Below are 18,982 nucleotides of genomic sequence, written 5' to 3' on the forward strand. Positions count from 1 at the left end.
AAAAAAAAAATTATGCCGGATATTTTATTATAAAATTTAATATTCTTAATGGAATAATTATGAGTTGAACATTTTCAAGTGTTTAACCACCTGTTCAACTTATTTTACTGACGTGCATTAATGGCTTATAATTAAGTAACATTGACCCCTCTTAGGAGATAAAATTTTATAGCAACTTTCTTTCTGTATGAAGAATTTTTCGATCCTTCAGGGATCTGTTTCAAGGTCATGCAAATCATTATTTGACCTTGAATATTTTAAAAAGTAGATTTTTTTAAAGATATGGAACAAATATATTTTTTGCTTACTAATGTGGTTTACGCGTGGTAAAAATTTTAGAATGGGACAACAGTGAGATCGTATTGAAAATTAATTATTCCTTTTGAATAAACAACAGCACATTCGGAAAATAGCATTACTCTGCGGAATCAAAATATTTCATAATTGATTTTCAGTATGATCCCATAGCTGTCCCATTCTGAAATTTTTACCATGCTTAGACCACATTAGTAAGCAAAATATATATTTTATTCAGATTTTTAAAAAATCTACTTTTTAAAATATTCAAGGTCAAATAATGATTTGCATGACCTTGAAATATTAATGTTTTGTTACCTTTCAAGTGACCTATCATATGAAAGCCTATTAAAAGAGCTTTAAAATGACACCTAGTACAACACTCTAGCTGCTATAAGAGCTGAGAAAAACTAATTTTTGTAACTATCAAAAGTGTCACTTTTGCCATTTTTCGAATATTTTGAGGAGTCTCACACAAAAAACTGAAGTCAAAAACATCTTTAAAAAAAAAAATATTCTATCTTCACGTAGGTAGACTCAAACCCGTAAATTTTGTAGAAATCGAAGATAAGTCAATTTCAGAGGGTCGTTCTTTTGTCGTGGAATGACCCAGAAAGGCAATTTGGCCCCATCATATCATGGGGGGGGGGGGGGGGTTCTAGTAAAAGGCAGGCTTGAAAAGTTCGGAAATAAAATGCAAATTAATAGGGAAACATTTCACCCTCGCGCAGTTAGATTAAGAAAGATATAATTATTTGCTTATACTTAAAGGAAAATGTTTTATATTCATCCCTTGTATTAATTATTTTACCATCATAAGGGTTATATTTATTTGTTATAAAAAATTTAAATTAAACTATATTGCGAAAACATCCTGAAAGAAATGACGTATTGAAAAACGAATCCTGAATTTCATTACATTTTAATAAAGAGCGGGCGGGGGAAAACGAAAAAGTGCAGAGCCAGTCTTTTCATGCGTTCTTGGCTGTCATCATTATTTCTCCCAGCGGTCAGTTTCCGCTGCTCAGACTCATTAGAGACTTCCCTTATTCTCGCAAGGAGTGTAATCGATTCTCATACGGCGGATAATAAATAAGCCGTGAACCATTCCTCTCTCCGTAATCGCCTTGGCCCTCGAGGTGTATCAGAAATTGAGTCTGCTGTGTTTTTATGCCCTTTTCTCTGCCGATTTTCTGGAAATGACGTGGTCAGCGTTGTGTGTTGTGAATTTCATATTCCGTTATTCGAGGAAGTTTATTTCGGGGCTGCGGAGTCAGAGTCGGACTGATTTTGAGGTAAATAAAATTAGTCAGGGCCTGAAAAGCCAAGGCGGGCCCCTTGTCAGTTACGTCGCCGGGCCCCTCCCGCCCCCAAAAAGAACTCTGAGAAAATTTAAGTTTTCAAAAATGAGTATTCTTACTTTCAAATTTTCTTGAAACCTTTTGTTTCAAATATATGAGTACCCATGTTTTCGAATAGTATGCTGAATTATTTCATACTCAAAAATAAGTACATAATACTCAGTTTTGAAATTATTACACATTGATTCAAAAATGAGCACAAATACCTCAAATGGAGCTCACGTGTTGAATTGAGTGTCTGAATGCTTCAAATTTGAATACCACGTAGTCGGAGCCATTTTGACTCACGATAGGTTCAAATTTGAGTACTTTTTCGTCATTTTTGAAATTGTTGTTTTTAGAGTGAAGAAAAAAGAGCGCAAAAAAGGGGGAGGGGTGAAAAGAAAAAAGAAGGGGAAAAAATGGGGGGAATCAAAACTGCTTGCTAGAAAACAAATAACTATTTTAAGTATCACAACAGAAAATGCCAAAAGAGTAAATTTTACTTAATCTTTACGTTTTCTCTTATTCGGAGTCCCGTGTCCTCCCACCTTTTTCTTTTCTCCTTTCCTTTTTTTTGAGCAATCACGATTGCTTATTGTTCTCATTTGACCGTTTTTGGTGTCCGTGCCTTTTTCAACTTGGACCGGAAGCCTCTGCAGCACCACCGCCCACCGTCCTCTGCTGGCGGCGCGGCTGCTCCGGTTTTGAGCTATCCGATCTCCTGGTCGGAGGCGTCCATGTCCTACACACACGCACGCTCACACACATACACACACACGACTTCACACACATACCCTCACACACGTCTACGTGCATACACACAGGTCCACGCACACACACACAGGTCTACGCACACACACACACAGGTCTATGCACACACACAACTATGCACACGTAACCGCCCAGGAGGAGAGGCAGGCTTGGGGGGGGGGGGGACAGGAGCCGTTTCTAGAAACAATAACTCCAATGAGTAGGGTTCTGTCTCAGTTCGTGATTGCGAAAAACATAATTTGAATTCAAAATTTCAGAATTCAAATTAATTTTTTATATTTTTCTTTTCTTTTCTTTCTTTCCTTTTTTTTGCGTTAGTGGTGCCTCCCCCCCCCCGAAGGCCCGGGCCTCTAGTTTCCGACTAGGCTGACATATCATCTCGTCGGGCCTGAAACTAGTCAGTGTCGGGAGTCGATGTTTTTATAATTCCAAGAGTCGGAGTTGGTCATTTTCCTTCGGGATTACCAGCTCTGTCAGGGTTGTGGAGTCATATTCGGAGTCGTGGAGTCGGTGTTGGACTAATTTTGAACCGAAGGAGTTGAAGTCGAAGGCTCTAAAAATCTTGAAGTCGGAGTCGGTCATTTCCCTTCTGACTCCGCAGCGCTGGTTTATTTCTGAATTTTGTTGGTTGTTTGGTTATTCGAAGCACAGCAAGAGTTTTCGAGTGTTATAAACTGCAGAAATGTAGTTTAAAATACGTACCAACATGTTTTTCTCAACCTTCATTTTATCAACTTTTGGGCTCTTTGATCTCAGTGCTGATTATCCGAATTTCAATTAGTTGAACGATCCAATTAACCGGACACAAAATCCCTCTTATTTTGTCCAACTGAGCAAACGTATAATCGAAAACATTCCCTCAATGTATAAAGCATTGAGCGGTTGTGAATCCGGGCTATTAGGGTTATTTTAGGCCCGGGAAATTAGGCTTTTTATACATGAAAATAAGCACTGTAACCTAAAGATCTTCCGCTATTCGTTTGTTAAAAATTTGGTAATTATTATAATAACTATTAAATTGTTATCGTTGAAGAAAAATAACCAATAAAGTAATATCTCCATCCTCATCTTTCCATTCATCTCTAACCGGCCAGCCAGCGAAGTACCATAAAAAGAACTTCGTCGAACCAAGATCTGATGAGAAGAAACTAGATCCTCACAAAAACAATCTGGGTCACAGAGGGTTAATCGGACAAGGATTCGCAGCGGCGTCTGGGAGAGAAGACCAGAAACACCAAATTTCTGCTTTTAAACCAGTATGAAAGTCTTTTTGTTTCCATCCAAGATCTCGAAGACTACACACACTCCACGCCTCGTATTTCGAGTTTTGAGACGAAACAGCTTGTTCCCTTCAGTTAAATACCGGTATTCCAGGGTCAGAGTATCTCAGGCCTCCTTCCGCAATGATCGTATCTCGCCCCTGCGCTATTGTTACAATTTGATGAAAGTAATGTCAGACATTTTAAAGTTCAATGTAGTAAAACCACCCAAAAAAAGGTAATCTCTACACAAGCCCGTCATTTCGAAATTTTCCATGATGGGTCAAAGGGTATAGAGTAACGTCGCACAGTGGCCGATTTGCCCGATTTAGGTGGACAAAATTGAAGTTCTAATTTCAGATTTTTTTTTTGTGTTGTATCTTGTTCTGACATGTCTGGAAGAAACGAAAATGACAGTAAAAAGTTTCGGAGTTTGTTCGTTACTCGTGGAGGAACGCGTGAATGAGAGTTTTCGACGATTTTAAAGGCGATTTTGACAAAAATTTTATACTCATAAAAGCTCATCTCCAGGCAGACCATGGTTTAATGTACGTTTGTGGTGAATTTTCTTGGGTTATGTAGACTCTAAAGAAGCTTTTCCAATTTTTTATTAATTTTTTTAACCATCTACCTGAAATCGGCGCATTTTTTGAGTCAAGTTTTTAGCGAAAAATTTTCACATCTGCGACTTTAATTGCCTCGAACCGACGAAAACCAGAAAAAACCAGAATGATTTTTCCACCAAAATTACCACTAAAACCTCCTCTTTCCAGCCATACTAAACTATTTTTGCGCAAGGTATTTTATTTCCGAAATTAAGTGTCTATTGTTTTACGAAATTATGTTTAATTGTATTCAAGAAATTATGTTTTTATTTATACAAAATAACTAAGGTATACCTTAGTTATTCTGGAAAGAGAGAGAGAGAGAGACAATCCATATTATGTTTTGAAATTTGTGAACAGTTACCATTCTATAATCTTCCTCCTTGTTATTAAAAGAAATTTCTTCATCTAAATTTTTAATTCTTTATTCAATTTTCCTCATTTTAAATAGATTTGTGAGAACTGTTTATTTTTACTACATCAAATAAATCAGAGAAAATGTTGCAATAAAAAGAAAAAAAAACAGTCAGTCATGCAGCATAACTAAATATGCGAATTTTCACCATTTTCCTTGTCTATCAAGTAAGTCGTTTCTGGGTGAATGTAGGGACTAATTTCTTCATCATTTGGGGTATCATGTTACATGTATTTTTCTACGCTGAATCGATTGAGACCATCCCCGTCTTCGTAGCTTGCTTCTGGACCGAGATAGAGCCAAAAACGTACGAAAAACAACGGTTTTCGACCTGTAGCGTGCTCTAGCTTCACCGCTATTGAACCTAGAGGGCCAATCTTCGAACTTAGCTTGTTCAATTACCTAAAGAATACTTGTAATTTTTTTCAGATTTTTAAATGCAAAATTGCGACCTATAGAGCGCAAAGCTGTACATACATACATACATAATACATACATACATATATACATATATAGAGGTTTTGACAGAGAAAATTGACAAAATGGATAGACTTACAAAAATTGGATATTTCGGTTTCAACCGTGCGTCTTCAGCAAAGTGACGTCATACATATATACATATATATACGTGTATACATATTTATATATACATACGACAAAATCGTCAAAATTCACCATTCGATTCTTTGAGGTCTGAAACACATTTTGAGTGGTTAATCTGACCAGGTGCACCCCTTTTTGCAAACTCGATCAAACGCAATAAGTGAATTTTCTGTGAAAATTCGCTTAAAAAAACACTAGTTTTAGTGATTTTTGGGGGGAAAAACAAGATTTTTATTGGTTTTTTGGAGAAAAACAAGGGAAGGAAGCATTTTAGACCTATGAAGTAGGATATATTCGTGATCAGCGTAAAATTTCCTGTAAGGCAGGCTCATTAAATAACTTTGTAAACCTGATTGGGACCAAATTAGTCTGTTTTTGTCTAAAAAAACACGATTTTTAGTGGTTTTTTGGCGAAAAACAAGGGAAGGAAGCATTTTAGACCTATTAACTAGGGTATATTCGTGATCAGCGTAAAATTTCCTGTAAGGCAGGCTCATTAAATAATTTTGTCCACCTAAATCGGGCAAATCGGCCACTGTGCGTCGCCAGTAACAGACATCGCTCTTAAGTTAACTCAATTTTCTGAGCATTTTAATGTATTTTGACTTTTAAAACTGTCTTTCTCTCATGCAACTACATCTCAGCTATTGTTTGGCTGTTTCTGGATCCTTTGAGTGAGTTAATTCTATTCTTATTTGCTCAATTTCAAAAAAAGGGTCCGGGCCCCAGTAACAGACACCGAAAAATCTGATGATACCCAGTAACAGATAGATTTAGGAAAGGATGAGTAATGGACAATATAACCCTTTTCTCTTTAAAATGTGCAAAAGTTCTTTATTTTTAGAACTAAAGCCTTATTAAATTTAAATGAACATGAAGCACTTGCTGATCTCGTGGTAGCTGTTCATAATCTTCCACCACTGCTTTGTAAATACCAACTGGCTCGTAAAATTCACTCTGATAATACTAGATGGTTGCACCGTATGCATGGGCCACAGCAACATCAGTTTTACCCGCCTAAAATTCTTATTATTTAAATCCAAACTTACGACTGTCTGTTACTGAACACTTGTTTGTTATTGGTGCCATTACCCTATACTCAATGATGCAAATTGCACCGAAAACCAACAAAAACCGCTCCCACTAATAGGCGAACACAATAATTTCTCAACACAACACAACAATTGGCGAAACAATGTTACAATTTGGCGAAAGTAATGTCTGATATCTTTCGGTTTAATGTAGGAAAACCGCTCGAAAAGGCCACCTCTGCAAAGAGACCATACTTCATCAAGATTTTATTTTTGGGTCTAGAATTCCTAGTTGTAGACTCAAATGTCAATTCTCTCTTGTGTGTGTGAACTTTAATTATTAAAGGATCACATATTTCCAGGCTCTACTTTCGCTGTTGTTACAATTTGAAGAAAGTAATCAAGTTTAATGCAGTAAAACCTCTCAAAACGACTACCTCCATAAAGAGACTAGCACTCCTTGAAGCTTAATTTCTAGTTGTAGACCCAATGTTAATTTGCTCTCCATTAGACTTTAATGATTGAAGGACCACATACTGTCTGATCACGGTGACAGATGAATTTTTTTTTTTTCTCGTACTCGTTGTAGCATGCAAAACTTTATTCACTCTAGTTCACTCTAGTTTCACCTTGATCTTCCTCCACTTGCAGCCTGTTGGAATTTCAAATACAAATAGCAGTATTGGTCAAGTATTATTCCTATTCAGCCAAGTCTATTGCCAAAGTAAAACGATACCATTAAATGTATGAAATGAAAATTCATTTCCACAGGCTTTTTTACTAAAAAGAAAAGCAAAAGGAACTAAAAAGTTCAACTATTCGAGATGTTTTTTTATGACTATTTTAAACAAAATTCTTCGCCGCATGGCTCCAGACAATTAAACTAATAAGGCGTACACCTCACTTCTGATGTCAAAAGAAACCTAGCAGACTTTCTTTTTTCATTTGCATATTTTCTTGCATAATTAACTCATTTGTTCAAGCACTTCTTTTAGAGAACTTTGAGCGAACTTTAACCTTTTCCCCTCACTAGATAATGCTTTCAATAGATTCTCCGCGTACGTTTGAGAAACGTTAATGATCTGCTACTTTCAGACTCTTCTTTCTGATGCAAAAGAAATTTTAACTGAAGTAATGGTAGCAGAGTTTTATTTCGAGCTGTACAAATAAACATCAACCGTAGTTATTATTTTTGTTGTATAGATCCGGGGGTTTTAAACTTTTCCGATTCACGTCACCCTTTGAAGAGTTAGAGTTTTCTCACTTCTCCCTAATCCAGGGGTTCCCAAGCTTTTCTGACTCGCTGACCTTAAAAAATTAGAATTTTCTAGCAGCATCTCACTCTATCTTTGTTAGAGTCGCGCTACTACGAAAAGGCGGGGGGGGGGGGGGGGGAGGGGGTTGCTCTGTGTGTCACTTGTCTGGGAGGGGTGACATCCAAAATGGAATTGCAAGTTTTTGAATGTAAAGCTAAAATGGCTTTTAAGGCTACAAATTTGAAAATTTTCCCTGGGGGAAACCCTCGGAACTCTTTTCCCCCACCCTACATCATGGAGGACTACACTCAGGATTGAGTCAGTACTCTGACATACTAGTGACTTCCTTCCAAACCAAAAAAACTGAACCACCCCATTATCATTCCCTGTGTTTGAGATACGTTTGAAATAATTAAGGGGCCATTCATCTCATACACCCTTGTACGCTTCTAGAGCAAGGGGAAAAAAAAAGCATTCATAGTTTTAATTTGTCTTTTGTACATTAGCCCAGTTAAAATTTCGTTTTTACACAAATGTAGTTGTTTTTGAAAATTGTATAAATTTCATGCTTAGGTACATAGAACCTTAAAACCTTTTTTTGTGTGTGTGTGTGTGTGTGTGTGGGTGGGGGGTGACATCACAAATTACCACCCATTCGCGGCACCCCATGCCCTAGTATATCTCTATTGTATCTTGCTCAATCCATTTGCACGGATTTGACATTTTTGCGTGTGTAATTGACTTTTACTCCCGGAATTTCAATCTTTGGCTTTAACCTACCATATACTTCAATGTAAGAAACAAATTTGCATGTATCATAGAGCTATACCGATGCGATTTCTCCAGATTGTTTGCTGTTGTGATTCAATGTGTGGGGTCGGTCTAGAAATTCTTTTCCAGACCACACTCATCGTGAGAAAAACATGTTACGCGGGTGTTTTATATCTGTCACCAGTATGGGAGCTGGATAAGTATAAGACCACACGTAAATACGGTTTTTGCTCCCCTTTTCTGAGAAAGGTTCGAAATTAGATCTTCAGAATAGCTGAATTCTATCCGAAGCTGGACATTTGTTGTGCACATAAACTTTCTCCGTTTGGTGTGATATGATGTCTGTGACACTATAGGGGACATTTTTCAGCCATCTTGTCAACGCAGTTGAGACCCCAGACAGCAGAAGGAAAAAGATCTTAGCGCATTTTTGTCAACATCGTCTGAATGTTGTAAACAGGGGTGCATTCCCCGCCAAACGAATCCCCGTATATAAGAGAAAGTAAATAAGTCAAACGGGAGAGACTCTTGTGATGCAAAGGGCAGAGTAGTCGTGGAGTGCGGCTCTCGCAGTTCAAAATATCTTTGTAACATTAAATAATCTGTAAATTGTAATATAGCTGTACATAATAATATGTTGATTAAACGTCTCTAAAAGACCATGCAATCTCTTGTCGTCTTTACACAAGAGGTGGAAACGGTACAGCTTAAAATGGTGTCAGAAGTGGGATGCGAAAGATAACCCTGAACTGACTCTTTGCTCATAAAGAAAACGAGGGGAGAAGAAAAGTCGATGCTTTCTCCCGCTCCTCGAAGAATTCCCGAACAGCTGTTTGAAGCGGAGTTTGTTTCCCTTCTTGCGAAAAGGGGGCTTTTCGTTTTCGTCTTCTTGTAACACGGAGAAAAAGGAGAAAGAAGAACGAAACCGGAACTTTCGCGTCTCTTAATGATTTGCTGTTCGTGTTGTGAGGATCGCCTTGATCTTCGAAGTGCAGCGTTGGAAACGGTCAACCTGACCGAAGGTTTATGAGATTTCCAGGATCTCGCTGTTTGCGCTGGAAGGGTCAAACTGACCATATGCTGAAGAGATCACCTTGATCTGTGCATTGTTGGAAACGGTCAAACTGACCGAAGGTTTCTGAGTTCTCCAGGATCTCGCTGTTTGCGCTGGAAGGGTCAAACTGACCATATGCTGAAGAGATCACCTCGATCTGTGCAACGTTGGAAACGGTCAAACTGGCCGCAAGTTGCTGTAGCGGAATCCAGTCACGGAGGCTTGTGTTCGTGCTGAAGAGAGGGTCAACCGGACCTGTTTAAGAGCAGAAACGCCGTCAACGTTCTGCTTTTGTGATCACATTGATCAACCGATAAATGGTCAAACTGACCATACTGTGAAAAGGTCAAGCTGACCTTCAAAAGTGTGTGTGTGTTAGTGGGCAAATCTTGCCGAAGAAAATCTATTGTGCACGTGCCAATTGTGGATTACAAAAAGAAGAAAGGCGCTCAAAAAATCTGGGGTATGTACCTTTGCTTTTTCTTGAGTTGTCATTGACTTGTTGCTATATTAAGTTTTAAGTTTTGGAATTAGCTTAATTCTAATTAGTTAAATGTATGACAGTGCAAATCTTGTACGGGAAAATTGTGTACATTTTAAGTCATTTAAAAGTTAACTGTGGGAACTCAAGTACGAGTACATTAACTTTCTTTTGCTTTCTAAGTAGCTAATTAAGTAATTTCTTGTTGTAATTTTTGTATTCCTTGAAATGGCGTTCCTCGGAAAAGGAAAGAAGCAGGATTTGCTAATCCTGGCGGAGAATTTAGGGGTAACCGTTACTCCGGAGTGGAAACTTGTCGAACTTAAAAAGGCAATTACGAGTTCCGACGATTACGAAGAGGATTTTGTTAGGACCCTCTTCGAAAATATAATCTCCACTAGAAAATTAGAGGAAGAAATGGCTGAAAAAGCGAGGGTAGAAGAATTACAAAGGGCTGAAAAGGCGAGGGTAGAAGAATTACAAAGGGCTGAAAAGGCGAGGGTAGAAGAATTACAAAGGGCTGAACAGGATAGACAAAGGGAACATGCATTAAAAGAAAAAGAAATTCAAATGAAGCACGAGCTAGAAATGCTAAAATTAAAATGTGAAAACCCTTCTATTTTTGAAAATAATAATGTAGGACCGCCATCTATCGTGTCGCGCTTAAACATTAAGAAACTAATTCCTGAATTTGATGCGAAACAATCGGACATCAGCCTATATCTGGTGATCTTCGAGCGACAAGCAAAGAGAGCTGAAATTCCCGAGGAAAATTGGGTCGCTCATTTGCTTAGCTTGTTGCCACTGGATATAGTGCAGCTGATCGCGAGGGAACCCGAAGAAGTAGCATCGGATTACCATCATGTAAAACAAGTATTGCTAAAAAGATATAAATTAAGTTCAGAAGTCTTTCGACAAAAGTTCACTCAACATCAGAAGAAACCCGAAAATTCCTGGAAAGATTTCACTTTTGAAATCACTAATTATTTAAATGAATGGTTAGCGGGGCTGGAAATAGAAACTTTTGACCAATTGAAAGAGCTCATGGTAGTGGATCAATTAAAAAAACGTGCCGGTCCCGAAATGAAAAGTCATTTTCTGGACGACTGGACTAGTTACAAATCAGCTGCCAAACTTTCAGAACAATTTGATAATTACGACGAAGCCCGAAAACATAATTCAAAATCTGAGGAAAATTCTAATAGACATTTTAAATTTTCTGCAGAGGGTACTGGATTTAAAGAGACAGGAAGTAAGACGAGAGAAGGAAATCAGACATCTAAGTCGGCAAATTCTTCTAACGTGCGAATTCGGAAGGATTTCGAAAAACGCGCGGCTCCGCGGTGTTACTACTGCCATGAGGTAGGTCACATTAAGCCTGCCTGTCCAAAACTGGGAAAGGGAGCCGGAGTGGAGTCTGTCAATTGTATCTATCCTGAAATAGAAACTATAAATTTTATAGAGACGACAGAACTCACAGAGGGCTTGATTTCTTACACCGAGGGTACCGTGGATGGGAATCCGATATATTTATATCGGGATACAGGATCGACCATTGATTTAGTCAACGCTAAATATGTAAAGCAATCGAGTTGGTGCGATCAAAAGGTAAGGATAAGGCAACCATTAAGTCTGGATTTAGTAACATTACCCCTAGCTCAAATAGAAATTTCAGGTCCTTTTGGTACAGTGAAAACAAAAGCCGCAGTTTGCGGAGATGTGTTTGATCGAAATCGGTACCTGTTGGGAAATCGGACGGCCGCGTTGATCAAAGAAAGGACCGGCTATGAATTTTCCCTGGTAGATTCGATGAGCGGGAGCCCCCCGTGTTCTGATATAAATTTCTCACTGACCAAATGTGGGAATGGGGCAGCAGTTGATATAAATTCAGATCTGGAGGATGTCCTTGATGACAAGAAAAAAACTTGTCTTTATGTTGAGGGGCAGGTTTTGGTTTCCGGAACAGAGGAAAACTCCTCGCAAGTAGTCCTTTTTGATAATAATAGTAATGAGTTGAGCACAGCTCGCAATAGGGGTTCAAATCGTGATCCGAAAGTTAGTGAGAGGAACGGTTCCGAAGCCGAAAATACGAATCAAACAGGTTCATTCGAGAACGTAATGTTGCGCAATCCTCGGGAAAACGTTCCATTAAAATGCATACATTTTATTGAATTAGGAAAGGAAATTGTGCCGGTTCTCGTTACAGAATTAGTAAATGATTTAATTAAGAGTTTTGGAAATTCGGTAGTACTTTGTTCGGATAATACAGAGGCATCTTCGAGCATAGGGAAGTTTCTTTATAGGATCCCGAAAGCAAAACTAACTGCTATCAGCACGTCCAAGTGTAGAGTTTCTCCGGGGCGAGAAAGAGGGAACGCAGTAGCTCTGCAAGTAAAAGATCATCGCTTCTTCGTTTTTCGGAATCCCCTTACGCGGGTTCAACTTAGGATACTTCTCAAGTTACTGTGTTTTGCGCATTATACGAAGTGTCGCGAGCGGGAAGGATTCCTTTTGGAACGAAAGAAACGAGTGACCTAGTTTGTTTTGCTAACTTGGGGGAAAGAATAGCATATGTAAGGATGTCGGTAAAATATGCTGAATATTTTTGTTAAATGTTGTTAATCTTAACTATAACCAATTATATAATTTTAAATTTCATTGCATGGTTTGGTTAATTGTGTGTACTCGTACTGCGTTCTAATGAATAGCACGTTAACAATGTTCATGAATAAATAAGGTAGTTGGATGTGCTTACTTTTAATTATGTTATTTATGAACGCGTTATTTTTATGATTAATTTTGTTGTTGTTTTCTTTTGTAATTCCTATATGATTTTTCTATTTTACTTATATGACCCTTACAAGTTTCGCACTGTGTTTACATTGTAGGAGTAAGATTCTTTAAAGTAGTTTAGTTGTTTTAAAATGGAAATTGAGTATTGAGTCAATTGCAACTCCAGAATTAGCATAGTACTGCCTAGAGAAGTGCTATTTTTGTAATCAAGTGTACTTGAGTGTCATTACCAGAAAAATGAAACTTTTCTCTTAATCGAAAAGTTCTTCTAAGGGGGAAGGAGCTATACCGATGCGATTTCTCCAGATTGTTTGCTGTTGTGATTCAATGTGTGGGGTCGGTCTAGAAATTCTTTTCCAGACCACACTCATCGTGAGAAAAACATGTTACGCGGGTGTTTTATATCTGTCACCAGTATGGGAGCTGGATAAGTATAAGACCACACGTAAATACGGTTTTTGCTCCCCTTTTCTGAGAAAGGTTCGAAATTAGATCTTCAGAATAGCTGAATTCTATCCGAAGCTGGACATTTGTTGTGCACATAAACTTTCTCCGTTTGGTGTGATATGATGTCTGTGACACTATAGGGGACATTTTTCAGCCATCTTGTCAACGCAGTTGAGACCCCAGACAGCAGAAGGAAAAAGATCTTAGCGCATTTTTGTCAACATCGTCTGAATGTTGTAAACAGGGGTGCATTCCCCGCCAAACGAATCCCCGTATATAAGAGAAAGTAAATAAGTCAAACGGGAGAGACTCTTGTGATGCAAAGGGCAGAGTAGTCGTGGAGTGCGGCTCTCGCAGTTCAAAATATCTTTGTAACATTAAATAATCTGTAAATTGTAATATAGCTGTACATAATAATATGTTGATTAAACGTCTCTAAAAGACCATGCAATCTCTTGTCGTCTTTACACAAGAGGTGGAAACGGTACAGTACAAAGTGTCAACTATTGAGGGTTTTTTTTTCTTTTGCATGTTATAAACAGTGATTTGTACGTGTTGCAGGTGTCACTGTACTGCCTCACCCGCAACACGTACAAATCATTACTTTTAAAATCCAGAAACGTTTTTTAGAAAGTTGATACTTTGTATTATGATTAGGCTTGCGAAATTTCTGAAACGATCAACCAGTACAATGGAATGCTCCCCCCTTCGCCCCCTCAGCGTCGCGAATATTCAAAATAGTTTACACTCTTGGCTGATTTTTAGAGTGTTTTACAGGGTAGTTCATTCTCAATATCTAATGAATAAATGGTTACTAACTATGAACCCAAACCAGGGGTAAGAACACATTGTCCGTAGAATTCATAGTGGCTAACTAAGCACGTAAGTTACACTTTTTCTTAAAAATACACTAGATTTCTTAAAAATAGTGCCATATTTAAAGTACAGTATAACATCGATTTAACGATTGTCAAGGGGCTGGAAAAAGTTATCGTTGAATCAAGGATATCGTTTAATCGAGGAGCATAGACATTCAATGTAGTCGAGTCCGGACCAGTGAAATTTAGGGGATATTTCGATAATTGGGATTCTGGCGCAGTCGTATCATTTTTGGCGCAAATAATTTTATTTTGGTAACCCTGCTGATTTATAGTAACCCTATGTGAATAGATGTTTCCGATCTCTGTTTTGATTTGCAAAGAAAAATACCTTTCGCGCAGGCGCTGGAGCCAAAACTTGACACCAATGAAGAAAGATCGCCAGATTCCCAATCATCGAAATATCTCCGAAATGTATCATTAAATTGAAGAAATCGTTAAACCGAAGTTACACTGTAATCGTATGTTTTATTTTCGAAACTGCTGTAACAGAGCGGACAATATAAACCATAGGAAATGTTTATCCGATAAAGTTTGGCACAAAAGTTAAGGTTGTATTGATTTTCTTTGTAGTGGATACTCAACACAATTGAAAAGCGTCACGTGACTGATCTGACCAATCACAAAGGCAAGAGACATCGACGCGACATTTTTGAAGACCCTTCTGTCTATCATAAAACTAAGTAAAACATTTAATGTGTGCATTTCTGTATCTCCTTCGGGGCCCTTCGGTCGTAGGGACCCCTTGCAATTACGACGTGATAAATCTGTCACTGATCACCGAGGTTGAAAAAACCGCGAAACTACAAATTCTTCCTTTTAGAAAACTTACCCTACATATTTGACAAAAAAAAAAAAGAGCATAGATAAAAGTATCTAAGCTGAAGGCAGAAAATCATGAATATATTCATTCCTTCCGAAGATAAAATTTTGTGAACGAAAGGTTACGGGATTTGATTTTCTGTTTTTAAAGTTCCCCTCCTAGGCGGGGATTTATTTTATTAGATAAAATTCTAGCCGATATTTCAGCTATTGATGTCTTCGAGCGCAGTTGTGTTACTAAAACTTTTATTATTTTTCTCTGAAACTAGTAAGCATTTTCATCTAAAATAAATCATCTAAATTTGTCCAGTTATACTATTCAACTAACTCAAGGCTTATTGCTTCATAAAATGCCCTGAAATTACTGCAGTGCTAATTATTGCAGCGAAATTACTGCAGCGTAGATATTTTACCCAACTTTTTCTTTACTGGAGGTATTCATCTTTGTTGACAAAATTGCTGACAAATTGTGCTGACAAAATTGCTGGAAAACCATTTTTAAGCCACCCTTAAAATTCTTTTTTTGAGGAGAAGTGATTTTTCAAATCCTTAATTTTCTTGCAATGGTTTAAATTTTTCTTTGGGAGGGATGGTTAACTTGAGAATGTATTTATAACTTTTCTACACCAAAACAGAACTGAAAAATCACTTTGTCATTCTGTTTTATAATAAAAATGAATAAAATAATGAAAAAAAAAAAAATTTGTTCGACTCTATATGTTGTTTCTACTCCTGTTCCGCTTCTTTCCTTTTTCTTTCTTCTGTTTTTTATTTATTTTATTTTTCTATTTTTTTATTTTTCATCACAATCTTTGTGAATAAATTCTCTTTTATGACGAACGATTAAAATGAGAAAGTTAATGTTCAACAGAACTCTATTCATCAAAAAAGTGGTTCAATTCGAAGAGAAAATACCACAAAAAACTTTCCTTGAAATATAAATTCCTAAATGTTGCAGCTACTGCGCTTTATCTTTCCACGGCAGAAGTAATTTTGTTGAGAAATAATTGCCGTAGAAATTAATTTATGATTATATTATCTTTATCTTTACTAATAATAAAGGTGAAAGTCTCTCGGTCTGGATATCCGGAGGATGTCTGGATCACTGTGACGCGCATAGCGCCTAGACCGTTCGGCCGATTTTCATGAAATTTGGCGCAAAGTTAGTTTGTAGCATGGGGGTGTGCACCTCGAAGCGATTTTTAGAAAATTCAATGTGGTTCTTTTTCTATTCCAATTTTAAGAACAAAATTATCATAAGATGGACGAGTAAATTACGAAATTATCATAACGTGGAACCGTAACATGGGCACAAGCCAATTGGCGAGATACAAAATTGTCATAACGTGGAACCGTAACATGGGTACAAGCCAATTGGCGAGAAAATTCGCCATACATTATTTGTAAATATACAGGCGAACCAAAAAGACTTTTAATTTTTCTATTACGGGCAAAGCCGTGCGGGTACCACTAGTTGAAAAATATTTAAAAAAATCCCAGGAAATCAACTCACGAAATATTTTCTAATACAATATCTGCTGCGACTGCTGGGTCGACATTTAAATCCCTTCAACATTGAATGAAGAGTAAGAGGGGGGGGGGGGTATTAAAGATCACTTAACAACCAAAATCGTGTAACCACACAAGAGCCAGTCAACAATGGAAACTATGAATACAAAGCCAGTTACGAGCGTGTAATAGATTCGACATTTATCGAGCTTTATTTTTTTACGGCTTTTGTTTTTATTTCTCACGAGAAAAACGTTTAATGGCAATCGAGAGTGAAAGTATCGGTGCGCGCGTGGGAGTGCGTGCGACAGTAGGAACAGCAATAAAAAAATGTCAGTGCCCTTTTTATGAAAACGTCACACCTGGCGGGAGCTTTACTGGTTCTCTCCAAACAAAGGATTGGAACATGTGCCGTGAGCGCAAGGTCGAGTCGCTTTTCATGACGACACTAACAATGGATAATTTCCGGGACTGCATGTTTTTTTTTTTTTTTTCTTTCTTTCTTTACTTTTTCAGTGTTTGATGTGGCCGCGTAATCGGAACCGATCATGCATTATTGCATAAATGAGGTTTATAACTGTAGGATGGATTAACGGTACTTAGCTGTTAATTTTCTCACACCAGGACCGGATCAGCGCAAATAGGGCACCGGGCCTGTGGCCCTAATTCGAGACTCATTCCCAGCTGCTGTAATGTTAATTATTGCAGGGTTGCCAACTTTCGAAGAACAATTTGAGGAGCATCTGTGGTGATTTTGAGGTGCAATTTGAAATTTTGCGGAGCAATTCGGTATTTTGTATAAAAATCAATAAAAATAACTAAAACCAATTATCTAAAATTGTTTTAGAGCTCTGACAACCATTTTAAGCACAAGCATACAACTATTTTGTTTTAATTAATAAAACTTCTTTAAATATTATTTCAATCTTTTATCTTAACAATCAAATATAAGCTTGAAAACGTTCGCCGGGAAATGCGGAGCAAAATAAACTTTTTGCGGACCCGCGGTGTTTTGTAGGGCTCGACCGATGGCATTTTTTGGCCGATGGGCCGATGCCGATTGTTGGCCGATTGTTCAAAGATGGCCGATGGCCGATTGTTTTTCTCCAAATGGCCGATGGCCGATGTTGTTGGCCGATGGCAAAAAAAAAAAAAAAAAAAAAAAAATCGAACAGAAATAAACTGATAAGATTGTCAGGTTTAAAGGATCATTGATTCATTTCACTTTACTTTCTTTCGACGAATAAGGAATTGTAATCACAAAATATATTTATCAGATTTCGACCTAAATTTATATTTTACAATCACCCAATTTAAACTTCACAAGTTTTTTCTTCACATCTGTACATGCATATGTACCTAAGAACATATAGATGACCGAAATTTCCATTTTGAACTCCTCCTTAGTTATTTATCGCAAACTCACTTGTGATGTCTTCATCCGCGTAAACTTGCGTCACTCAAAAATGTTATGAAATAGTAAGTTGGAAACTCATACGTACGTAGTATGATCTAAAAGTTTGAGGCAAGCTGCATAAAACTTTACCCTGAATAGTTCACATTACCGAAGCACATCTATCTACAAAATTGTCACCTTGAACGACTATGCACTTCTGCCAACGTTCGTATAGCTTTTAGAAACACTGGCAGCCATTTTCGCAAGTAAGGGTTTAACTTCATCGTGAGGAAGAAGGCGACTTTCATGATGAGGATGCACGGTTTGGTTTGTCAATACTCTGATATGACAAACAAATAACATAACGTTTCGTCGGACTTAGCTCCGTATGACTTTTACCTGTTCCCAGCAAAAAAGATTTGCATGGACGCCGCTTTCTTCCGTCAGGAGAAGATAAAGCTTCATCACAAAAGGTAGCGAAAAATGACTTCCATGAGTGTTTCCAAAAGTTATATGAACGCTGGAAGAAGTACATAGTCCAGTGTTGCCAGATTGGGGGAAATTTTCCCATTTTGGGGAAATCTGGTGCTCTCTGGGGAAATTTTGAGGAAATGGGTTTTGAGGGGAATTCTTTGGGGGGGGGGAAATTTTCTTGGGGAAAACTTGGGGGAAAAAAAACCTCGGTAAAATTTGTAATTAAATTTGCGTCTTGACATCTGGTAGTTACATTGTTTGTATTAAACAGCGTTGGTTTAGTTTTGTTCAACTTTAGGGAACTCGCATTTCGTATTATGTGGAATATTATGTACGGAATTCGCATTAATAGTTCTGCGTGGGTTTCTAGTTGATACGTGAAACAGGCAAAAATAAGTGTGATGAAGAATATTCTTGGATAAATATATACAAAAATCATAGTTAAAATTTACAGAAGCAGAGTATTAATTGCGAGTAGAAAAAAAATATTTGGTTATTTCTTATCTTTCGGTCAGGCGCTTGTATTTATGACTAGTGGCACCTGCACGGCTTTGCACGTAGTAGAAAAATCAAAAGGTATTTTGGTTCCCCTGTATATTTACAAATAATGCATGGTGAATTTCCCGCCAATTGGCTTGCCCACGTTACGGTTCCATAATATGATAACTTGGTAATTTAGTCTTCCATCTTATGATAATTTTGCTTGGGAAAATGTTTTTAAAATTGGAATAGAAAAAGAACAAAATCGAATTTTCGAAAAATCGCTTAAAGGCGCGC

The 18,982-nt window shown here is 37.6% G+C and overlaps 1 protein-coding gene across 1 annotated transcript in view; it reads left to right on the forward strand.

Moving 5' to 3' along the window:
* LOC129225817 (uncharacterized) overlaps nt 1–18,982 on the forward strand; it is a 210,804-nt gene that overhangs the window by 53,567 nt on the left and 138,255 nt on the right. The window lies entirely within an intron of this gene.

Source organism: Uloborus diversus, chromosome 7 (genome assembly GCF_026930045.1).
Source record: "Uloborus diversus isolate 005 chromosome 7, Udiv.v.3.1, whole genome shotgun sequence".
NCBI lineage: Eukaryota > Metazoa > Arthropoda > Arachnida > Araneae > Uloboridae > Uloborus > Uloborus diversus.